Below are 26555 nucleotides of genomic sequence, written 5' to 3'. Positions count from 1 at the left end.
ACTCTGTGAAGTTAGAGTGACCAATAATTCTGGTCTTCCTCGGACTGTCCTGTTTTAGCACTGAAAGTCCTATGTTTCAGGAAACTCTAGGTGAAATATGCCATACAGCTAAAAAAATCATGGGCTTTCTAGTCATAAGATACCTGAGTTAGAGCCCCAGCCATCATTTAATCTGTTACAGAGCTTTAGGCAAATTAATTCTTTATTCTAAGCTTCAGTTTCCTCATCTGTAAAATGGGGATAATAATATTCACCTTATAGAGTCTATGTAAGGCTTAAATCAGTAAAATATAAGAATAATAATATATCAGAGGAGTTTACTAAGAGCGCCTTGTATATGGTGAGGGTTTACAAATGCTAGAAAGTACAGCTACGATGACTATACTTTGACATATATTGACCAAAATTCTCCTTCATTCCAATTTTCAATCATACTCCTTTCATCCTTTGAAACACCACAGAGCAAGTCTATTCTTCATCCAAATGAAAACCTTTCATATATTTGAAGCTGCAGCATCCTCCATGCCACCCACTCTCTACCTCCAAACCTGCACCTTTCCAGTCCCTTTTCCAGATTAAGCATCCCCAGTTCCTTTGATCACTGCTCATGTGACATGGTTTCCAAAGCTCTGGCCCTCTTGTTAACCTCCTTCTAGATCTATCTCTCTTAAAGTACAGGCCAAGAACTAAGCACAACCCCTTGATGTTGTCTGCCCAGTACGAGGACACTTAGACGATTACCTCGTTTCTTCTGGATGCTCTATTTCCATCACACGGCCTCAGATCACATTAGCTTTTTGGCAGCCTTCACCCAGTTGGCTTATGTTAATCTGACAGTCAGCTAACACCCTTGGGCTTCTCTCTCATAAGCTCTTAAAGAAGGTCTCCCTTGTTTTGGTTGCAGCTGACTTTTTTTAAGCACAAAAGCAGAGTCTAAATTTGTCCCTAGTAATTTTATCATGTGGGTTTCACCCTACCCTTCCCAGTTGCTGAGATGTTTATGGCTCCTTAGCCTGTCAGCCAACATATTAGCTGTTTTTGTCGGGTTTGTGTCATCTTTAAATTTGATAAGAATGCTTCAACCCATTGATTAAAAATACAGAATTTGAGGCCAAGAACAGAACCATTCAAAGAGTCTACAGAGGTTAAATCTGGTTATTAAAACTATTAAAACTTCTACCATTTGTACAGTGATTGCTGTGAGCCAGGACTCAGCTAGACAATTATGAACATTATTTCACAGAACACAATTCTTCAGGGTAAATATGATTGTCCTCTTCTTACAAATGAGAAAACTGAGTCTCAGAAATATCGAATGTCTTACTCAAAGTTAAACAGCTAGTAAGTGCTGTAGCTGCATTTTGCAAACAGGTTTGTCTGATAACAAAGTCAAAATTCTTTTCTACACTACCATGCTGCCTCTGGAAGGGGAGCTGCAGAGACCATGAGGAAAAATCTTTAAGCCAAAGTCCTATTTGGAACTCCAAGGTTAGGTAAACCCCAATCCCCTCCATCCCACCTGCTTCACATTTTCCTGTGGCCTTCATCACCATGACCCACAGTCACAACTTAGGGTACAAACCCTTCTCCTCATACTACTCTCCTTTCATCAGGGCCCTGTCCTTCCTTGCTCCACCCTCACCTGTGCTGCCCTCTTTCCTCTCCATCCTTTAATATTCCAGTCAGTTTTCAAGAAATCCTCTTACATTTTCACTTTTTTCCTAGAACACTTCCCCTTTACAACACCTGACATTAAACTAAAACCTAAGGGCACCACTTCCCTCATCAATTCCTCTCATAGAGAGAGATCCACTCATTAAATTGATCATCTACTTAACAAGTACTTACTGAGCAAATATCCTGAGCTGGGCACTGTGCCGGGAACAAGAAAAGAACAATGGAAAAAAAGTGGTCCCTGCCCTCATGGAGCTTATAATATAGGAGAGGAATAGACATCAAATAATTACACAAGTAAGTACCTAATTACAAATAAAAGTTCTGAAAAGGAGAAGTTCAGTATTCTAGGAGAATATACAGTACAATACAGTAGATTCTAGACTGGACCATAAGAAAGCTTCTGGTTTAGAAAGACTCGTTTACTGTATTTGTTGAGCATTTATTATTATCTCAGATAGCAGTAGTACCTATTATATATGACATAATTTATAGGTACACAATGTTAATAAAAGACATAGAAGGAAATTAACTTTTGCAGTACAGTGTGATACCTGATACGTAAAAGATAAGCACACGAGCATTTGAATAAATTCTGGGAATCAGGGAAAGCCTCCTGGAAAGTACTCAGCCTCATTCTGATGCATGAACATTAGTGAGCCAGAGAGAGGGGACATTCCAGTCAAAGGAAAGAGCATACACAGGGCTTTGGGGGTGGTTAGTTATATCCTAACACTTTTGGAGATCTGCATGGAGTTCCCTATGGTTAAAGCAGAGTATGTTTAGGGGTAAGGATGATTTTGACCCGTCTATATGTCACACAGACGATCCAAGCCTTAAAATTAAAACATCTTCAAGGATAGATGGTGCTTCACCAATACAATGTTCAACTACAGATAAATTATAATTACAAAATTGGTGCTAGAAAAAGCTACTTGTGACTGAGAGAGATAGATGGAGTATGTGTGTACATGTAGCAGAGGAGGATAAGCAAATGGAACAAACTAGGCTCCATAATTATTTTATAAACAACCCACAACAGTTTGACTAGGAATTTGTTTGCAGTCCAGGTCATAACATCATAAAACATGGCCAAAAATGTAGCTATGACACTGCATAAACAAAAGGAAAATAAAGTACAACGATCCCATTACTGATCATTCATACTGGCATGCATGTCATTAATTAGACTAAGTTAAAGTGGGTTTAAGTATCCAACTGATGAAAGGAGTTTTTTAAAAGTTAGAATGTAGTGCAGCAATTTGTCTGCCCTGGCTGTGTTGCCTACAGACAGTCATTAATCAGAAAGGGGACTATTACTTCCTTATGGAATTCAGCTTCAGTGATTTTCCTCTTGAACTTACCTGGGAATCTTTAACGTGGAGAGTCATGCTACTTCCATTACTAATTGGAAAGTTCAATTCATCCTTCAAATGTATCTCCTGAAGCCTAAATCCTTCTCTTTATTCAGTCAGAATATACCAACTGAAATTGAGTTCTTTTCCATCTTTCACATACATGTTTCTGTCACTGTTAAGGATTAGGGAAATTAATTTTGAGGGAAGAGTTGAAAGCCTATATATGGGGTTGTTTAAACAAAACCACATCTTTAGCCACGAATTAAATGAACCAGACGATCTAGAAACTCAATTTTGAAGAGTTCACTCTATTCTGCACTATGGTTTTTGTTTGGTTTTGGTTTTATTTCTTAAAGTAACAACTGAAGTTTGGAGAAGTGACCAGAGTCTCAAATAAAATCTTGGGCTATATTTTTTTAATCTTATATACCAACAGATTATTTTACTTTCGGTTTAAAGACTGCCTCAATTTCTGACTTCTTTTTTAAATTAAGAAGTCATATCATAAGGAGTAAAGGTTACTAACACATCAATCTTTCCCACCACACCAGGTTCACGAATATAAGGGCTTCATCTATTGTTTGGGTCCATAACTCGCTGGGTCATAACTCATTATTATTAGAGTAAATAATAAGTGTAATTCATACTGGATCTGTAATTTTCATTTTCACTTGCCCTCTGTCCTTAGCTCTGCCCTGCTAACATTAATGATTTAGATGCAAATATGGAAGTTATGCTCAACAAATTTGTTAATGATAAAAATTCAGAAAGGACAGCAACTATTGTTGATAAAAGAATCAAGGTTCAGAAAGAGCATGAGAAGCTCGAACAATGGACCAATGTAACAAGTAAAATTAGTGTGAATAAGTACAAGATTCTATACGTGGGTTCAAAATTCAACTGTGCAAGTGGCAATAAGTATGTAAGAGACTTAGGAATTTTTTAATAATAAAGTCAGTATTTGTCAACAGTGTGAAATTTAATGGCTCCTTATCATGGTCTCATAATATATAATATTGAGAATGAGAAAGTAGATAGCTCAGTAGTGAATTCAACTCTGGGCATATATTAGAGTGTGTTTGGGATATGCTTGGTAAAAGAGCCTGAATGCATATTCCAAGAGAATGTGTTCAAGGAACTAGGTTACTTAACCTAAAGACAGGACTTGGGGAGCAAACAGTAGGTATCTTCAAATAGTTAAAAAAGGAATTCAACTTACTGTGCATAGATCCATAAGGGAAGAAGTAGGACTAAAAAGCATAAGTTTAGGAAGACACATTTCAGTGCAAGTGAAAGATCTTTTCTAGAATCAGACAAATAGTAAGGCAAAGATGGAATGGGCCGCCTCCAAGTCCCCTGCCCTTCACCGGTGGTGTTCTAGTTCAGGCTGGACAGCCCCAGATAGGAATATCAGCACATATTGCAATGAGGACTCAAGCATTACGTGGATGATTGGACTGGACAGTCTATGATCCAGCCTTTCTGGACAAACTCAGCTATCGCAAAGGGGCTCATCCGGGCCCCCACAAAGCACAAGATCTCTTTCAGCTGTCGTAAAATATAGCCTTGAGGGTGGTAAAGCTGACAGAAAGCTAATATTTCAGTTGTTCTGCATGGGATCTTAGCCAAAAAGTCAAGAAGTAAATATATTTTAGTGGTGTGCAATGGCCTGAGAGAGAGAGAGGACCATTATTTTATTATGTGACCCTTCTTCCAACTGGGTGAGCTCATCCTCATGTTTCCAAGAACACTGCCCAGACCTTGTGGGGACTGTAGGGTGAAGTAACACCATACTTGGGCCTTTCAGAAAAATGACGTGCTGAGACCAAACCCAACTCAGGATCCCTACACACGAATCTAAGGACCTTTTTAGCCAGAGCAAAGAATACAAAGACCCATAAAGACACATGTCTCAGAGATTAAATTGGGGGATTTATTTACCTAAAAAGTTTTCAGAAATGTATCTTTAACACTTGGATTTCCATTGTGATGCACTCAATAAAAGAAGTAAACCCACCATAATGTCCTGTTTCCCTTTATGTCATATCCTCTAATAAGGGGTGGGGTCTGGGGTGTGCAGTAAAGCCTAGAATCTTTGTTTCCTTAGATTTGAGGGGGAGCATTTTCCTAATTCTGTGAAAATACTTTCTCCCTCTCTCTCTCTGAGAAAATTGTTGTCCCTGATACTTGACACCGTGATCACTCTCAGAACTACAGAACTAATAGCCAGAAGCATGAAAACTTTATCTCCCTCAAACCACAAGATAAATAACCAGAAGAAAAGGAAAAGCAAAAGTTCTCCATACTTTAAAAACCCAGGGTCTCTTCTACCAGAAGGTGAGGGGAGAGGGGTTGTTATTTAGCTTAATTAAGTAAGAACTTTCTTCTAGTCAGCTGTGCCCAAGAGTGAAATGGGCTGCCTCAGAGTGCATCTGTTCACCACTAAGGGAGGTGACTGAAGTCAAGAGCAAAGAAATCTAGTTGGTATCTTGGTCCTAAATTCCCTAGAGACATGCTTAAGAAGCCCCAGCTGCCATTATAACATCCCAGCCAAATGGGTTTGCTAGGGAAGCAGAGGGCTTGTGTCTGTTTCCAATGGTACCACCACCACTTTTGCTCTTCAATGTTAAAGACATAAAATAGACACAGGCAGAGCTACTTTTGTTGAACTGTGTAGGAGTGGGCTTAGAAGGAGGAGGCGGCCTGTTTTTATTTGCTTTGAATTTTCACTGTTATGAGTAAAGCTTTTTTTTTTTTAACGGAGATACTGGGGATTGAACCCAGGACCTCAAGCACGCTAAGCATGTGCTCTACCACTGAGATATACCCCACCCCAGTAAAACTTATTTTGAAGATTCCTCACATACACCGGTGGCTTGAAATCCATCCGTATAATTTGTTGTTCCTCAAAAATTTGCATTATGCCGCAAGACAGGGATTCCAAAGAAAGCAAAAAGAGAACAACTTTATCATTTTCTCCCAATGCCCATTCATTCTCTTCTCTTCTGCTCCGTACATGAATCTAGGACAGGACTATTGACTTTTCTAATCTCTCTCAGATAATAAAAATGCTCCCCCTAAAGTCTTACTCTCACTTTTATCCAGAAAACCAACTCATTCCAATAATTTAAATATCCCGTATAACAGTCCCATATAACAGTCAAAAATCAAAATCCCCATCTTTATTTAGAGTTAATGCTTCTCTCATTCCCTGGCGTGGGCTGCTTCAGGCTGGAAGCCTGCCGTGGGAGAGAGGGACTCAGTCACAGTCACCTTCTCTGGGTGCTTCTGGTCCTCCCTGCCAGCTCACTCGCTGTGTTTTCTGTCCTCTCTGGAAGTGGAGTAGGACAAAGGATAAAATGACACTGTTGTGTAAGGAGCAGAGCACCCTGACACCTGAAATGGATGACAGGACAGCTTTCTTCATGTTCAAATCAATAGTATGCTCTTCAAACCCTCTTTTAGAAACCTTTGTTTAAAATTATGCTCCCTCAATAAGCAGCCTTCACACAGAAGCCTTTCTTACTAGGTCTTGGCTACTGCTTAATCAGGTGACTATCTGCTACCACCACAGAGCAAAACTAGGGGAGATTTCTGCTCTAGGGATCAAGTTCAGGTCCAGACTTTTCCCACTCTCTTCTCTCAAAGTATTCCTTAGAGCATTTCTTAACTAATACATTTGAGTTAAATTACAGAGCCAGCTTCAGGCAAAATATTCATTAAATATCCTTTTCCCGTAGGCCAGAGACATACTTTCTACTCTTTAAAGATCAGTAATTTTTTGCAAGCCACATGTATTTCCACCACAAGGTGGAGATTCATCCTCTTAGGTTCCTAAAAGTGATGTGACCCTATTGGATATACAGAGCATCTTTCTCTGGAAAGAACCAACTGGCTTCCATCAAAGCATTCTGAAGTATTTATTCATCATTTCTACGGGCTACTTGCTAATTGCAAAGGGAAAGGTAAACCTTTATAATGGCACGATCTGGCACCTTAACCAAGTAATCAAGCTAAGCTGCACTAACAGTGGGACAATAGGGTATTATATTCTTCCTGATGTGATGCACCATAGAGCACAAAGCATCACTTACGATGTACTCTTGCCAGACGTGTTTAACCTGAAGCCGATGTCAATCTTTAGACATAATTTCCAGTTTATAGGAAATAAAGAAGATAAAAGAACAAGGCTAAAAACAAAAATAACCATGAGGAAACAGTAGGGCAAATACAGAATATGGAATGTCTTACAACTGGCATAGTTTCTTCAAAAAGTCCATGTCACAAGGAGAAAAAGTTAGACTCTTCTAATGTAAGAGACTAAAGAGATATAATAACCAAATCAAAGCATGAAACTTCAAGGGGTCCTGATATAGAAGAAATGACAATAAAAGATATCACGGGGGGAAACTTCAGTGTGGATTAGATAGTAGTTGTTATTAGGTAACTGTTAATTTCTTGAGGTATGATGGCAGAGAGTTACACAGTAAACTATGACTATAATCAATACATATGTAATGAAGTATTTGCAGATAAGTGTCATGATGTCCAACCAGTATGTATGTGTGTGTGAGAGAGTGTACACATACACACACATTCAAATATATTAATAATTTGAGTATTGTTACTATTCAGGTAGTCATTGTAATGTTCTCTCAAATTTTCAGTATGTTTAAGCTTTTATAAAATATGATTGAGCTGTCCCTATTTGTAGAGTACTTGATTTTCTATGTAGAATATCCCAAGGCACCTACAAAACAAAACCAAAAAAAACCTCCTGGTGAGAATGTGAAGAAATTGAAGCCCTTATACACTGTTAGTGGGAATGCAAAATGGTGCAGCTACTATACAAAACACTGTGAAAATTACAAAAAAATTTAAAAATGGAAGTACCCCATGAGCCAGCAATCACACTTTTGGGTATCCATCTAAAACAATTGAAATCAAGATCTCAAAGAGTGATTTGCACACCCATGTTTGTTGCAACATTATTCACAACCACCAAGAGGTAGAAATACTCTAAATGTCCACTGACAAATGAATGGATAAAGAAATTGTGATGTATACATAACAACAGTAGGTTACTCAGCCATAAAAAAGAAGGAAATCTTGTCATATACTACAACGTGGATGAACCTTAAAGACATATTGCTATATAAAATAAGTCAGTTACAGAGGGACAAATACTACACATCTCCACTCACATGAGGTATCTAAAGTAGTCAAACTCACAGAAACAAAGAGCAGAATTATGATTGCCAGAGACTGGGGAGAGGGGAGAATGGGGAGTTGCCGTACAAAAGTTTCAGTCTTGCAAGGTGAAAAGTTCTAGAGATCTACTGTACAACATTATGTTGAGAATAAACAATACTGTTTTGCACACTCAAAATTTTGTTAAGAGGGTAGATCTCGTATTACCTGCTTTTTACCACAACAGAAAAATATTTTTAACTTCCTAAAGCTAAGTTCAGCTCTGATGCACATTATAAGATCAATGCACAAAATCCATTGCACTTTTTTTGTAATACAATAGACATATGGAAACCAAAATTAAAAATAAGATGCTATTTTAAATTGCTCCAAAGAAAATGAAACAAAATATGTACAGGATCTATATTCTTTAATTATGAATATATTGAAAGGAGTAAAAGAAGACTAGGATAATTGGAGAGTTCATAGGTTGGAAGATTCAACGTAATAAATTTGTCAATTCTCCTCAAATTGATGTACAGACTTAACACAGTTCCTATCAAAACCCCAGCAGGGTGTTTTGTAGACATAGACAAGCTTATTCTAAAATTTAGAATAAAGAACCTAGATTAGTCAAACCAACTTTTTAAAAGAATAAAGTGGGAAGAAGTAGTACTTCCAGTGTTGACTTCCTACACTATACCATACAGCTACAGTAGTCAAGACTGGGTGGTGCTAGCAAAGGGATACACATACAGATCAATGAAACAGACATGACTTACACATACTGCTCAACTAATTTTTGACAAAGGTGCAAATGCAGTTCAATGAAGAAAGGATAGCCATGTAAACAAATGGTGCTGGAGAATCGGACATCTACAGGCAAAAAAGAGAAAAGAAAAAAAGAACCTTGACCTAACCTCACACCCTGTACAAATTTTAACTCAAAATGGATCAAAAATTTCCATCTTTATCCCACTCCTGATTGTCACTCAATTCACAAGGAGGGTTCCAGAATGCTGGGAACAGTCCCAGGCTGACATCAGTTGAAACCATCAGACATTGTGGAAGTTACTACTTGAACTTTTTTCAATTTGATAATCACTTCCGTGTGACTGCTTCACCAACGCACAAAGGATGGGGAAAGTGGCTGAACACAGAACTCACCTACAAACCAACCACTGAACCCAAAAGGCTTTCTGGCATGGTACCATATTTTCTCTTCTTACCCTCCTATGTTTCCATAGAGCCCTTCTTAATGTTGAGAATAAGAAGTTTAATCATGAAAAATTCACAAATAACTACTCCCATATTTCAGAGGCCCTCATATTCCTCTGACTCTGCTGAGGATCAAATATAGAGTAGGTAGTTCCTTGTTCCCTCATGATCCTTGAAAAAAAATACTTTCCAGTTATCCAATACAGTCAATTAACTTAATTTTTTTTTTGCATTGCTTTGAAATAAAATAATTATTTGTGCATAAAAATCAATTGGTAGCTATGGGATTTGTGGACAGATGGTATCTGTCAGCTTTCCCAACTGCAAACAGTCTTGATTTAGGATGTTTTTCATCTTAAAGAATGAATAGGGGTTAAAAACATGGAGTTTGAACGCACACAGTCTGGGTTTGAATCCTCTTTATCCCTGTGACTGCATATTGAATTTTCTGTGCCTCTGTTTCCTCATCTATAAAACGAAAATAAAAATAACAATCTCATAAGGTTGTTGAGGATTAAGTGAATCAATATTTGCAAAGCACTTAGGATAGTGCCTGGCACAAAATAAATGCTATTAAATTGTTAGTTTTTACCCATTGTGTCTCAATTGGGTTTCTCTTAATATTTCTCCTTATCTCTTTTATAAGCACTTCATTCCTACTCTCAAGCTTAACTTGGAAAGGATGGAATTGTTCTTCATTATGTCAAGACAAAATGTTATTGTTGGATTCCTCTTTAGGTAGAGACCTCATGACTGCATTAAACTTTGTACTATTGTAACTTTCTGAAATGTTGAGCTGGCTGTTGTGATGACTGCGTTCAGAAATAGCACAGAGACAAACAGTACCAGGATCTGAACCCAACCTACCTGCTGAGGAGCCGATGAGAGCTGCAAAACACAAACCATGCTGTTCCCAAGTGGTGAAGAAAATTCCCCCTCATTCCCCATTGGAGGAGCCCAGGAATTTCTCCTACTGACTAAGGTCATAGGGATAGCATCTTGTAGCTGGCTGGCCCCAGGATTGTTACACCTGAAAATAAAATTTTAGCCCCATGGCTAAAAAATGTAATTTGCACTGTGCTTTCATTGCAAGACAATCTTTAAATTAAACCAATAATAATAATTATTCATAAAAGACATAATAATGGCAGCTTACATTTATGCATTTTTATCTTTACTAAAATATCTCATGTGTCTTATCTCATTTGTTCCTTATGAAAACCTAATAGAATAAGTATCAGCCCCATTTAAAGATAAGAAGTTGAGACCCCAAAGGTCCAACTTACCCAGAGTCACAGAGCCAATAGTGAAGCCACCTCTCAAGGTGGGTCGTCTGGCTTCAAATACAGTGCCCTTTCTGTTGAGCCTGTGAAGAGAGCAGAAAGTGTAACAGAGACTCTCTACATCTGAGAAACTCACAGCCTAACTGGGAAACAAAATGAAAAGTTAAACAATGATACAAGAAAATAATGCCAGTTTTACAATGTATGATTTTACAAGTGTGTTTATACATGGGGATGTCACACTCTCAGTAGGCTTCTGGATAAAACTGCCACCAGTGGAGCATGGCACTGTTGCCTGCCCGTCTTCAGTTTCCTGAAAGGGCCCATGGCCCATTTCTGTCTACTACCTGAAAACCTGGAAGAACTAGGAGAACCTGACCTGTCACCAGGAGCAGGAAAAGAGTGCCTTATACACATGGAGATAAGAGATTAGTAAGAATTCACATAGTTCTCTCCACTACTGCTCACTCCCTCACAACATTATTCCACTTAAATAGAAAATATAATTCTTTAATTCATTTATTTGCAGGTAAGATAGGGCTCCTGCCCTCATGGAACTTACAATTTAGTGGAAGACAATCATGTACATAAGTAAATAATTACATATTGTGATAAGGGGTATAAAGGAACTTGAATAGCGCACATGCTTTCCTAGAGACTAATGGTAGAGAATCATAATTTATAAAGCATTCCCTTTTCCTTCTGACCTCTGCATATTTGGCTTCTGCTCCTCTGAAGGGTGACAACTCAAATTTCACCATCTCAAAAATGCCTATCTAAATTATGATCCCCACTGTTATTTTCCAATAAAGAACTCTATTTATTCCTGATGATTAGAGGAAAGAGGGACAGTTAGTATATAGGTCATAAGGGGGTTAGAGCTTGTGTTGGCGGAACACAGAGACGGCCTTTGTGAGTGAAGCATGGGACAGGTGACACAAGATGAGGTTGGAGAGGTAGCAGTGGCGAGATCTTCATACAGGCCTGGCGGCCATGGTCAGGAGATTGTATTTTATTTGATATGTAATAAAAAGTCAGTGAAGAGTTATTAGCAAGTGAACAAAATGATCCAATTTACATTTTTAAAAATTACTCTGGCTTTTATATGGAAACATTTTCTACTCATAAAATGTCTTCTATGATCACAAATCACTGACAAACAATATGTACTACTTTTATTCTGCCAACAAACTTTAAAATCTAAAGAAAACAGATGATATCCTATCAAAATATAAATTCTCCAGACTGACTCAATGACAAGCAGAACACATATGCAATCCAACATCTATAGGATTTGAAAGAATATATCCTAATGCTCTACCGTTAAAAATGGCGCCAGGGGAGGGTATAGCTTAAGTGGTAGAGCACATGCTTAGCATGCATGAGGTCCTGGGTTCAGTTCCCACTACTTCCATTAAAAAGATAATTAAATTTAAAAAATAAAAAAGAAAGATATTCCTAACTCTTTAAAAAAAAAAATGGCGCCACATTCAGGTTTGCAGGCACGTTGTCTCTAAATCAAAGAACAATCATTCTCATGTTGTCCTATTTCACAGTGTGGGGGGAGGGGCAAAACCCAGAAATCTTCGTAATTCATTCTACAATTCTATTATAATACTAATGCCAAAACTTGGTAAAGATATTCCAATAAAGAAAACTATCATGCTTACAGTTAATAAAAATTTTAGAATCTGAAACCAGATAGTAACAAATCAAATCTAATATTATGTTGGAATACTTTATTCCATGACCAAGGAAAGCTTGTTCCAGAAAATCAAGATGTTCCAATTTTAAGAAATACATTCGTGGAATTTATTAATTAAAAAATTAAAGAAGTGAATAAGGGATTATATGAATACAAGCCCCCCAAAATGGAAATATTGGAACAGATACTCCCGAGCTTAAAAAAAAAAAAACTCACATCTGAAATAAGTGTACTTTACTGTACAGAAATTATACCACAATAAAGTTGTTTAAAAAAAACTCTATAAAATAAGAAGTTTCTAAACTTAATAAATATATTAAATACATCAATAAATATTGGAAGGAAGAAAAAATAATTATTTGCAGAGTATTTAGCACATACCTGGAAAATACCAAAGACTCAACTGAAAAGCCATTGACCCTAAAAAGAGCATTTAGTAAGTTGACTAGATATATTAGCCCTGATAGGTTAGAAAAGAAAATGGGGGGTAGGAGGAGATAGCTAGAATCTATTCAAAATAATAACAAAACCTAGAAATACATTTAACAATAAAGATATAAGATCTATTGAAAATACAGAAAAAATGAAACACATTATAATCCTAGGATGTGAGGAGGGAAAGAATTAATAACATTAAAAAGTCTATTATTCTCAAGCTAATGTATAAATTTAATGTAATATCAATTATAATCCCGAAGTATGATTTCGTTTTTGAAACGAGGATGGGGCAGAGGTTGGAACTACATAAAAAAAATTCTTAAATTCACCAGGAAGAATAAGTGTAGAATAATTCTCTAAGAAAATTCTGAAAAAGAATAGTGAAGATGGGACAAACCTGCCAGATATTAAAACTACCATAAGGTTTGTGTAAACAAGTAACTATGGTACAGAAACAGTACAGGAAAGTATATCAATGGAACAGACTTTAGAACAAATTGAAGTATATTCAGAAATTTAATATTTAATAAAAACAGCACTTCAATTCAATGTGAAAAGATGTATATTCTTAAAAAAAAAAAAACTAGAGTTGGGACAAATGGCTATCCATGTAGAAGAAAATAATATTAAATCCTAAAATAAATTTCAGGCATAAGGAAGCAAATGAGAAAAAACTACATAAATATATTTTAAATGGTAAAATATTTTCATAACCTTGAGATGTAGATTTTCCTAAACAAGATAAGAAACTCAGAAGCCATAAAGAGAAAAAACAGAATACTGACCACACAAAAATCTGAAATTTCTTTACAGAAATTTCTCTGTTGGAAATTGTTTGGGTGGAGGGATAAATTGGGAGTTTGGGATTTGCAGATACCAACTACTATATATACAAAATAGATAAACGACAAGGTCCTACTGTGTAGCACAAGGAGCTATATTCAATACCTTATAATAGCCTATAATAAAAAAAGAATATGAAAAGAAATATATATATGTACAACTGAATCACTATGCTGTACACTAGAAATTAACACAAAATTGTAACCCAACCATACTTCAATAAAAAATTTAATAAAATATATAAAGAGCATCTATAAATCCGTTAAGAAAAATGGCAAAATATTTGAATAGGTGCTTCACACTATTCAATGGCTAATCTGCATATTAAAAAGATACCCATCTTCATTAACCAATAGGGGAATTCAAACTGAAACCACACCAAGCCATCGTTTTCTGCTCACTGGATTGGCAAAGATTAAAAACAATATCACATATTGGTAAAGAAACAAAAGGCACACATACTACACTGGAGCAGAATGGAAACTGATCTAGACACTTTGGAAAATTGAAGATGTATACATTCCAGAGAACCAGTAATTTTACTTCTAGAGCAAATCTTGAATAAGGAGACGTATCTAGAATGTACATAGCATAGTACGGAAGTCTGAAATAGTAAAATCCTGGGAAAAAACTGCTTACATAAACAATGTAAAAACACAACAAAAGAAAGACAAAGGGTTAAGTTTTCTAATATAGTCAATCCATTTCTGGGGTGGTAGATGAATGGAGAGAGAAACAATCATTTCTTATTTTATATTCTTTTCAGTATTGGAATTATGGGTGACTTTTACTTTTTGAGGTTGTTCAGTAGTTTCCAAATAAAACTAAGAATAATTGCATTGGGAGCAGAAGCCAGATTATGATAGATTAAGGAAGCAAAGGGAATTGATCAAGTAAAAGAAAGTGGTGACAGGAAAGCACGAGATAGTGAAAGTGAGGAAAAGTATTTTTGCAGATATTTTTGCATCTAGAGGAGAAAGTGCCAGCAGAAAACAGACATCACAGATACAAAAGAGGGCAGGAATGAGACCCAGGATATAGGTGGAGGAATTACTCTAAGATAAGGGAGATACCTCTTCCTATGAGGTGGGATGGGGTCTGCCACAGACAAGTCTTAAGGGAGACAGGAAGAGAACAGAAACGATGCCTTTCTGCTGATGGTCTCCACTTTCTCTTTGAAGAGGGAAAGACCATGAACACGTTGCTGGCTGAGAATGAGAAGAATGAAAAGGGATAGAATTCTTAAAGGAAGTAGTAGATTTTAAAATAGCTGCTGTGAAAAAAAAAATCACGCTGACCAAGGACAAGAAAGAAGGTCTCTGAACTTTGTGGAAGGCCTGCCTGGAGTTTGTATGAATACCAAACTGACCAGTCATCTAGTTTTCTCCAGCTGTATTCCTAAAACAGAGAGCAGAACACTAGAAGAAGGATTCACCTAGAGTGAAAGATTGATTGGGTGGCTGGCACGAACATGCAAGGGGTGGAAGAAATTGAGGACATTACCATGATTATCAGTGAAATCCAAGCCTGGTGGGGAATGAAATGAAGACAGGAGGATTAGCTAAACCAAGACGGTGACTCCCAAACTTAATTATGAACAGGAATCCCCTTCAGAGGAGTCCAAGGACATACTCTGAAAAATGCTAGTCTAGAAGAAGAGAAGTGCATTGAAGAGACCTAAGATTCCAAAGAGAGTCAAAAATATGGTACAGTAAGAATGTTCTGAAGGAAAATTGGGTGTGGCTTTGACCTTGGTGCATTTTCAGCAAAGGAAAGGAGTTTGAGTTTTCTTTGCATGCTGCTGCCACACATTAGATATCCTTCTCTACTTTAATTTCACCACTAAAAAAAAGATTAAGGTGCTATTTTTCCCTCCTTGTATTTAGTTGAGGGTTAACTGTCATACTGAGAAGTTTGAGGGTTTTTTTTTTTTTAACTACAAAAAAGGTTTACTCCACTTGAGCCTGAGACCTAGAGAGATAATATACTCAGGAGACTTCCCAACCTAATGGTTTTCATCGTTAGGAAGTAGATGGAATTTTGTTTGTTGTGGCTTTGCTTTTTTGAAATATGGTTAATTATTGGAGCCGATAATAGTTAATTTAATGTGTCAACTTGACTGGGCTAAGGGATGACAGATAGCTGGTAAAATATTATTTCTGAGGGTATCTGAGGGTGTCTCTGGGAGAGATCAGCATCTGAATATGTGGACTCAGTAAAGAAGATGCCTTCATCAATGCAGGTGGGCATCATCCAGTCTGTAGAGGGCCCAAATAGAAGAAAAGGGAAGGGAAGGGAAAATTTGCTCTCTAAGCTGGGACATCCATCTTCTGCGCTCAGACATCGGTGCTCCTGGGTCTTGGGCCTTTAGACTCAGACTGAATTAAACCACCAGTTTTTCTGGTTCTCCAGCTTACAGATGACGGATCATGAAGATTCTTGGCCTCCATAATCATGTGAGCCAATCCCTATAATAAATCTCCTCTTACACAGTCTCCCTCGGTGTCCGCAGGGTGTTGGTTCCAGGACCCACCATGAATACCACATTTGAGGATGATCAAGTCCACAGTCGCCCTACATATCTGCGGTTCCAAATCCACAGATTCAACCAACATGAATCATGTTGATTTATACTATTGTGTTAATTTCAGATGTGTAGCACAGTGATTCTGATATATATATATATATATATATACACATACATATGTATGTATATATATTTCTTCAGATTATTTTCCATTATAGGTTATTACGAGATATTTAATATAGGTCCCTGTGCTGTACAGTAGATCCTTGTTGCTTATCTACTTCATGTATAGTAGTTTGTATCTGTTAATCCCATACTCCTAATTTGTCCCTCCCTTACACTTCCCTTTTGGTAACCGTAAGTTTGTTTAAAAAATTATTCCCTCTGATGCCTTGGGAATGGGAAAATTTCTGACTTCCCTTAAGTGGTTCTCCCCCCTTGAATTTTCTCACAGTGTAGACAATCCATGTATTTAGAAATAGTTTAAGATGCATTTCAAGAGACTAGCCTAAATTTTCCATGACCAAATAAGTTTGAGAAAATCATATATTATATTTTCCTCTTAGAGATTTACAATGAAGGTTAGTTAATTTAAAGACTCAGAGAAGTCCTCCAGGGTTTTCCAAGTTAATTGAACACAGAACACATTTGTTCTTATAATGCCTATTAATACCCCATGAAAACACTTTGATAAACACTGATTCAGATCATGTCATCACAACGTCAGTTTCAGCATCAGTAGCATTTGTTGTTCAGGGCATTGTGTGAGGTACTGCTGGAGATACTGGATTGTAAGATACAATCTATTCCCACAGATGATTATAATAAAGTTGAGCCAGAACACATAAATAAAGAGACAAATAATCATTTAAGGCACCATGGCATAAGTACCAAAAGGGTGGTCCAAACAAAAAGTGCAGCTAGGGTGCATAGGAGGCTGGATTGTTGTAAGCTAAGTGTTTGGGGAAGGTTCTAGTAGAGTATGAGGCTTGGGTTAATCCTTGGGAGAAAACACACACACACACACAGAGACAAAAATGTGGGTGGCATATTTGTAGGCAATGAGTGGACCAGTTAAGAGTTTGTTCAAGTAAGGTTAGAGTGCAACATACCCTGCTTCAATCTCTATAATAAGGATTTGGATTTTATTATACAGGCCAAGAGAGCTGTTGGAGGTCTTTGAGTGAAGAGGGAGCACTTCAGAGGCAAGTATATTTAGAGAAAGTTGTGCTCCCCTCAACAATTAGAACAAAAGTGTTTAAAAAGGCTTTCTTCTTTACCTTTGTCTTAGCATAGGCTCCCCCCAAAAGCAGAGCCTGAGACAAGGTCTGGTGTACAGGGACTTTATTTTGGGATGTGATCCCAAGGACCCAGAGCTGGAGACTGGGAAGAGTACAAGAGGGAAGAGGGGAGCCCATGAAGCCAAGCTCCCCACCACTGTGCGCAAATGAAGCTTGATCCCCTGGGACCCTCTAAGAGAACCATGAAGAATGCATCTCAGAATTGTTCATCCCAGACATGATAGAGAGAGGAATATTTATCTATCAACTCCCATCACCCTTTAATTAAGGGTTGTTCGCACATCTGAAGGTCCATATACGCCCCAGAGGCCCGAGTGGGTTTCTGCAGACACCCCACTTAGAGCAGGCAGAGCAGCCCCAGGGCAGAAAGCAAGAAATACACAGTGAGGCTAAGGCACAGGGCTGCCAAGTAGCGCCTGAATGTAGTTGGTGACCCCAACTATGGCCGGAGTTAAGAAAGATCCAAGAGGATGTCTACATAAGCAGTGTCACAACTTCCAAAGGAAGGTCAGTTCAGTCCAACACTTTATTTCCAGGTTCCTACCTGAGTCCTGAGTCCTTTTTCTTCAATCCTTTGCACCACGGCCCTTGCACATGTGATCAACTCCAGGGTTTCTAGCATTGCTTTTTTGCCTCCTTCCATTTTCCCCTGTCATTCCAAAAAAAGGAAAGAAGGAAGGAAGGAAAGAAGGAAAGAAGGAAGGAAGGAACGAACAAACGAACGAAGAAAGGAAGAAAGAAAAAAAGACAATGGCCAAATCTTGATACAAATGGACTTATTTACAAAACAGACATAGAAAACAAACTTATAGTTATCAAACAGGAAGCAGGGGGGAAGGATAAATTGGGAATTGGGTATAGCACAGAGAACTATATTCAATATCTTGTAAAAATGGAAAAGAATATAATGGAATGAGTCTAGAATGGAATGAATCTATAATGGAAAAGAATCTGAAAAAAAAACAGCCAAATCTTTTGCTTCAACTTATTTACACACACACACACACACACACACACACACACACATGAATTTTCAGAGCTGTTTAATAAGTTACATTTAATGGCAAAAAGACCACCAGAAGTTCCCAAACAAGATGTGCATACTCTGTACGTAAAAACAAACTTCCATAAGAAATTTTTCAATAAACGTTTACACTTCTAGGACAGTTCTGCAACTCCAACAAGAACAAACAAAAACACTAACGTCACAGAGCCATACTTGAAGACATGGTTCTTCAAAACTGCCACAACTAGCAACATTCATCATCCATTAATCCAACAAATATTTTTTGAAGACCTACTATGAGCCAGGTACAGTTCTAAGCTCTGGGAATGAAGTTTAATAGACTAAGTCTCTGTGCTCATGAAATTTATAATCTTGTTGCAGGGGAAATATACAAATAAATATTTATATGTTGGTGGTAACAGAAACTATTGGGGGGAAAAACAGTATAAGGGAATAAAGGATTGCCAGATTAGAAATGGAAGGATGGATGTTATTTTATATAGCATGAGTTATAAAATGTGACACTCGAGCAGAGGTATGAAGGAAATGAGGGGATAAGCCATATGAATACATGGGTAAGAAACATACCAGACATCAATAAAACAGGTACCTAGACCATGAGGCAAAGTATTCTTGGTCTGTCCAGGGAAGAGGGAGGCCAGTGCAGCTACAGTAGAGAGAGCAAGGCAGAATGTAAAAGGTGAAGGGTCAAAGAGGTAGCCTGTAGTATATGGGGTATGACATAGAGCCCCAGAGACCATTATAAAACTTCAGCTTTTACTCTGATTGAAACAGGAGGTCACTGAAGGATTTTGAGCAGAGGAGTCATATGATAAACGTATGTTTTTAAAGGATTATTCTGTTTACTATGGAGAATAGATGTAGTGCACTGGGGCAGAAGCGAGGAGGTCAGTTAGGAAGGTAGGTTAGAGATGATGATGGCCCAGATGAGGATAGCAGTGGGTTTCCTGAGAAATGGCAGGATTCTAATTATATTTTACATAGTTACAGGATTGGCTGATGGCTTGGATGTGCAATATAAGAGAAAGTGAGGATTTTCAAAATGACTCCAAGGTTTTTGACCCGAACAACTAGAAGAATAGAGCTGTCGTTTAAGAGGACTAGGAGGATTGTGGACTTGGGGTTGGAGAAAATTAAAAGCTCAGTTTAGGGCATATTAAGTATGAGGTATTTGTTAAACAAGTGGGGATGTTAAATAGGCAGTTGAACATAAGCAGTTGTCTCACTGCATGATTCTGAAACTTACAAATTTCAGTTATCACAGTTTCATTAAGTAAAGGCAGTCCTCCAACAATGTGGTTCAAATTCCAGTTACCCACAGTGTATTAACTCTGAGTAACTTCACTGCTTCCTTGGCCTACAAATCACCACACAGGTACCAGGTGCAGGTCATGATCAGTGACCATGTCACTTCTTTCAGAGTCTGCCTGTGATTGCTTGCTGCACATCTTTTATTTGGTTCCCACACAGACTGCAAAATGTGTTGTTGTGTTGCCTCCTTGTCTCCCAGTGATAAACCCATACGACATTTCACCAAAATGGGTACTCAAAAGAGAAAATTTGCCAACAAAGATGAAAGTATAGCAAAGAAAAAAGTGGTAACTGTGGAAGTGAAATTTAAATCACACATAAATGGAGTTATAAGCAGCACTATTTACAATAGCCAAGACATGGAAACAGACTTAATGTCCATCAACAGATGACTGGATAAAGAAGATGTGGTATTTTTATACAATGGAATACTATTCAGCCATTAAAAATGACAACATAACACCATTTGCAGCAACATGGATGTTCCTGGAGAGTGTCATTCTAAGTGAAGCAAGCCAGAAAGAGAAAGAAAAATACCATATGAGATCACTCATATGTGGAATCTAAAAAAAAAAAAAAAAGAACTTAAATACCAAACAGAAACAGATTCGTAGACATAGACTACAAACTTGTGGTTGGCAAGGGCAAGGTGGGTGGGAAGGGACAGACTGGGATTTCAAAATTTGTAGATACTGACAGGCATATGCATAATAAACAAGATTATACTGTATAGCACACGGAAATATATACAAGATCTTGCGGTAGCTCACAGCAAAAATGAATGTGATAATATGTATGTTCATGTATAACTGAAAAATTGTGCTTTACACCGGAATTTGACACAACGTTGTAAAATAACTATAACTCAATAAAAAATGTTTTTAAAAAACATAAACAGAGTTATAGAAGGAATAGCTGACCTGGCAGTGTTGTCCCTTCTACCATTCAAGAGACTCTACACACGCAGCCACAGGTGCCTAGTGAAGGCAAGCTTATGGACACAAAGGAGGAAAGCAGCTGTAGTGAAAAGGATGACGGTGTCCCAGGGGAGATGATCCTGGCGAAAACCTTCACATTAGAGAATCTCTTGGAGATATTTCACAGCGTTGAAAGCAGAGGCTAAAATATTGGAAGCTGATCCAGACTTAGAAAGGACTATGATAATTCGCCAAGGCATAGAAGAGATGCTGGCTCTGTACCATGTTATACAACAAGAAGAAAGCAAGCACGGGTCAGACACTTCTTGGTAAGTATTTTACGAAGAAATAAAACACGAATTCTCAATGTTTCTAATATTTCAAATTAGTGTACTAATCTAAATGAAGACCAGTTTTAAATATCAGGGGTCTTTTTTCATTTCCCTATACATTTATAACTGACAATAAGAGTTTTTACTTTTTGACCACATTTTGAAGGTTCCAGAACAGTCCCAATTTTTCTCATTGATTATTAAGAACACTTTGCCCAGTTTCAGTTTGCATGGTCATTTTTATGGTTCCACACTGTAAAGTGAGGACTGCCTGTATGTGAATTTGGAATTTAGGAGAAGAGGTCCAAGCTGGAGACATAAATTCGTGAATTATCACTGGATAGATGATCTTCCAGGATGAGATCACCTTGAGAGTGAGCGTAGATATAGAAGAGGTCTAAGGACTGGGCCCAGGGGAACTCCAATGACTTGAGTTGAGGGAAACGAGGAAGAAGCAACAAAGAAAGCTGACAGGGAGTACTAGTGAGCTAGAGGGAGAACTGGGAGAGAGGCGTCCCAAAGTCAACAAAGGGCTTCAAGGAAGGTTTAATCAACTGTGCTTCTGGTGAGACAAGCAAGACAATACCTAGGAATCGACTGTGGTCTTTGGTGGGCAAGATGAAAGCTGCTGGTGCCTTGGCAAGAGCTGGTTTCAGTGAAGTGATCAGAGGAAAGCCTGATTAGTGAGTTCAAGAGAGAATGGGGGGGAAAGGAAACGGAACAATGACTACAGACTGCCCCTCTGAGGAGATTCTCTGTCGGTAGCTAGACTAGGATGTGAGTCCAGGGAACTGCCTTTTTAAGACAGACATTATCACAGAACGTTTGTATGCTAACATAATTAACTAGAGCTGATACCAGGAGATGTTGATGCCAGAAGAAGGGACAATTATTAAGCAGTGTCCTTGAAAGAGGGTAATGTCTCACACTCAAGCTTTCCCTGGACTGGGACATGGCCCAACAAGAGGGCCAGACTCTGGATTCTTCAGGATTGTGTTGCCTCAACTATGAACTGAGAATGGACTAGACCAGAGGTTCTCAAAATGGGGTCCCCAGACCAGCAGCATCAGCATCACCTTAGAATTTTGTTTAAAATGCAAGTTCTCAGGCTTCATCCAAGACCTACTGAATCAGAAACTCCAGAGGTGGGCCCAGCAGTTCCCCCCTGGGATTCTGATGCATCCTAAGTTTTAAAATCACTGGAACAGATGATCTTTGAAGTATCTTCTGACTCCATCTTCTGTAAACCATGTACTTCAATAAGCTATTCCTTCCAACATCTATTAATTAAGTTTTCATTATACCAAAGTACTATTTTCAAGTAAAAGTTCAAGAACCCAAGCTGTTTTCTCATTTTTGTCAGTCCCCAAAAGCCAAACATCTGTGTTCAGCCTCCACAAACATTGAGAACATTTATGCATCTTAAAACCATGTTTATTCTGATTTTTAACACAACTTTTTCATGGTGGAGTATTCAACTTACTTTTGAGGGCATCAGTAAAGACTGCATTTTCCTGTCATTTTTTATACTATTGTAAGTGTAGTTTTTAATGAAAAGTCTTTGGGAATTAAAAGCTATTGCTCTCGAGATGTTTGGCATTGTTTTGTATTGCTTGAAGTACACTTTTCCCCAGGAGCAGAGCAGACAAGGAAAGACAGGTGACATTAATCCCGTCCCACACTGTTGTTCTCTGTGAACTTGGGTCTCTCCAGCCACACACTTGGAGGAAATTCCATACAAACAGAGGAAGCCAGACTCTTTCTGGGAGAACTCAGTAGCTGACTTACTACGTTAGACATTGATGCCTGCTAAAGATAAAACCTGGGAAAAGACCTCAGGTCCTATTCTCCATTGTTGCTGCCTGGGCCAGTGTGTATGTCTGAACCATGCACATTTCCCTGGGTGGGGGGGCGCCATCAGCGTGCAGCTGTCTGTGACAGGACTGCTGATGTTTACAGTAGCAAGTTAGCACTGCTTTATGCCAAATCATGTTGTTTCTTATTTTAAAGATGAGAACAATTCCTTCTCCTCCCCGCTCCATTGTTATTTGGTTTACTAGGCTTGCAGGAGAAGGAAGCAGTAAATTACTAAAGCAAAAAAGTGTAGGTCTCACCAGGGTGTGCTCCTCAAATCTGGATGAAGCTTAGCATACCAGTCTGATGTGATGACAGGGAAAACAGGTCCTCTCTGCTTTGTGGTAAGTTGGTTTGGGGAAATGAAATAAAAGTCGTTAGACACTTTCCTGTGTCTGTGTCCACACCTTTCTAGAAGCTCCAAGTCAAGCCAGCTGTCCCAGTGCCTAGTTTGATGGCTCCAGAGAGCCAGCTGGTTAGGGAGCAGTAAGGACCCTCTGGCCAAGGAGAACACACTCAGTACCAGCAAGCCCTCTTTCAAAGGTTTCCCAAAGTCCTTTTCTTATTTAATTCCGTTAGTTAATATCACATTCTCCTATCAGTATCTGTTAATAATGATGTAGTTTGGTGGGGAGGGAGGAAGGGGAGAATAAATATTTCCTCAATCCTAAAAGTAAAAGAAAGGAAGATTTACCTTAAAGCACAAATGATTTTCAAACCACATCTATAGAAAGCCAGTATTTTGAAAAGGACAGCAGATGCATAAATAACTTACCTATAGTTAGAATAGATAATCTACTTCCTCTATTCAACCATCCTTCTGTGAACACTGTCACTTTCTGCCTGGCTCAGCCACCTCCCTCTACATTAGTGGTTCTCAACCCTAGCTGCACACTGGAGTCACCTAAAGAGCTTCAAAAATTACTGAGGCTTGGGCCCCACCCGCAAAGATTCTGAGGATTCATAAAAGCTCTCTTTAGGTGGTTCTAAAACGTAATCAAAGTGGAGACCCTGCTCTGATGCCTACCACTCTTCTCCCCTCAGCTCCCCATCTGCCTTTCAAGACCAGCACCTCGGGTTACCCCTTCCCCAGGGAAGGACAAGATAATAAAACACACCTAGTAATTCTCAGGGCACAGATTCCCAAATTGCCTCATGTAAGAATCACTCAGAGCACTTAACAAAACGTACACATTCCTGGGTTCCTCCACTGGAGATTCTGATTTAATTCTGGGACAGAACCTGGAATCTGTATTTGCCCCCATGCAGTTCATATGAATAGTAAAGGTTGGGAAACACTATTTCAGGACTTTTCTACTCAAAGAGAGGTCCACAAACTAGCAGCATTGGCATCACCTGGGAGCTTGTTAGAAATGCAGTATCTTAGACCCCATCCCAGACCCACTTAAACAGAATTCACATTTTAACAAAATCTCAGATTATTCATATCACATTACAATTTCCCTTTAATTGGTATCTCTAACTTTAATCTCCAAAGTTTTGATTCTTCATCTGCCCTATCAGATTCAAACTCACCTCTCCATTGCAATGATAAATAATTACTCATGAAAAATAATTATATTGAAACTGATAAAATACATTATCTGAATTAATGTAAATGGGCTAATTACTTTATTCTGGTTTGGATAATATTTAAGATGAGACTTAGGCTCAGGATCAAGAATTGTATATTGCACTCAGTTCAATAGATAATACTCTATTTAAAAGTATAATAAGCACTAATTAGAAGTTCAGGGTTGGAAAGAACTTTAAAGATGTCCAAGTCCTACCATTAATCTGAATTACTGCAAATCCTCAAATCAAGCGTCCATCCAGTTTGACATGAACACCCCCCAGTGACAAGGAACTCATAACCTTCCTAGACAGTTCATTTAGTCCTTGGTCAGCTCTGACCAAAAAAAAAGCAGGCATTGAAAAAACTATTTCTCTGTATTTCGTAATTAGAAAGTTTTTTTCTTTTTGAAATTATTTGTAGAATTTTAGAGATCATGGGAGAGTTTGTAGCAAGGATGCAGTTTCTCTGCATGTTTAACTTATTGCAAATACTAAAAATGTTTAATGGGTGGCAGGCAGCATGCTGGCACTATGTACACACTAGTACATGAAACACATTCCCTGCCCTCAATGTACTTGCAACCTAATGACATACAGAATAAATCAGAAGTTAAGTACTTTGTGGTATGTGACAAAACAGGGGTAAATGCAGGACCACAGGAGTTTACCAGAGGGTACCTAATCCAGTCTAGAGGATAAAAGTCCCCAAGAAGTGACATCAAACCTCAGGCTGAAGTATGAGTGACTGCATTTAACACAATTACAAACAAAATTTCAGCAGAATTTTTTTTGCAGATAAATACAAACTGGTTCCATAATTTATATGAAGAGTCAAAGGAACAGTAAGAGCCAAAATAAGTTTGAAAAAACAAGATCAAAGTTGGAGAACTCACACTACTAATTTTAAAATTACTAATAAATATGGTGACAGTGTATTAATGGAGAAGGGATGCAGCTATAAATCAATGGAACAGGATAAAGACAACACAGATATAACCAACTGATTTTTGAAAAAGGTACAATGAGATTCAAAGAAGAAAGAATAGGTTTTCAACAAATGATCATGCAACACTTGTACAGCTATATGCAAAAAAAAACCCTGCCTAAACCTTACATTCTGTATAAAGATTAAATCAAAGTAGATCATAGATCTAAATGTAAAACAGAAAAATGTAAAAGATTTAGAAAAAGCATAGGAGAAAATCTTGATTATCTTGGGTTCAGCAAAGAGTTTTTAAGCATGACACTGAACACAAAATTCATTTTAAAAATTAATAAATTGAACTTCATCAAAATTTAAAACTTTTCCTCTAATGTCCCTCAAAAAAACTAAACATAAAATTACCAGATGATCCAGCAATTCCATTCTTAAGTATATAGCTAAAAGAACTGAAAGCAAGAACTCAAACAAATACGTGTACACCCATGTCATTGCAGCATTATTCACAAGCAAAAGATGTAAACAGCTCAAGTGGCCATCAAATGAATTGATTAAACAAAATGTGGTCTATAGATAAACGGAATGAGCTGATACATGTTACAACATGGATGAACCCTGAAAACATTATGCTTCGTGAAATAAGCCAGTCACAAATATTGTATGACTCCACTTTTATGAGATACCTAAAATAGGTCAATCCATAGAGACAGAAAATAGAATAAAGGTTACCAGGGGTTAGGCACAGGAGGGAATGGGGAGTTATAGTTTAATAGGTACAGAGTTGCTGTTTGGGGTGATAAAAAAAAAAGTTTTGGAAATAGGTAGTGGTGATGGTTGCACAACACTGTGAATGCAATAAATAATGCACTTAAAATGGTTAAAGTGGTAAATTATATATATGTATATACCTATGTACATATGAATTTATTGCCACAATTTCGAAAAAGAAAAGAATGGAGGGAAAGCTTTTCTTCTGTGAAAAGACACTGTTAGGAGAATGAAAGGGACAAGCTATAGACTGGGAGAAAATATTTGCAAATCACATATCCATTAAAGGACCAG

At 37.8% G+C, this 26555-nt stretch overlaps 1 long non-coding RNA gene across 1 annotated transcript in view; it reads right to left on the bottom strand.

Moving 5' to 3' along the window:
• Positions 1-26555, bottom strand: part of LOC140689012 (uncharacterized) — a 138278-nt gene that overhangs the window by 19965 nt on the left and 91758 nt on the right. The window contains exon 3 of the long non-coding RNA XR_012063871.1: positions 10727-10806. This is a non-coding gene — a long non-coding RNA (uncharacterized lncRNA). The remainder of the gene's footprint in view (positions 1-10726; positions 10807-26555) is intronic.

Source organism: Vicugna pacos, chromosome 24, assembly GCF_048564905.1.
Source record: "Vicugna pacos chromosome 24, VicPac4, whole genome shotgun sequence".
Taxonomy (NCBI): domain Eukaryota; kingdom Metazoa; phylum Chordata; class Mammalia; order Artiodactyla; family Camelidae; genus Vicugna; species Vicugna pacos.
This window is presented reverse-complemented; position numbering and strand designations above follow the sequence as displayed.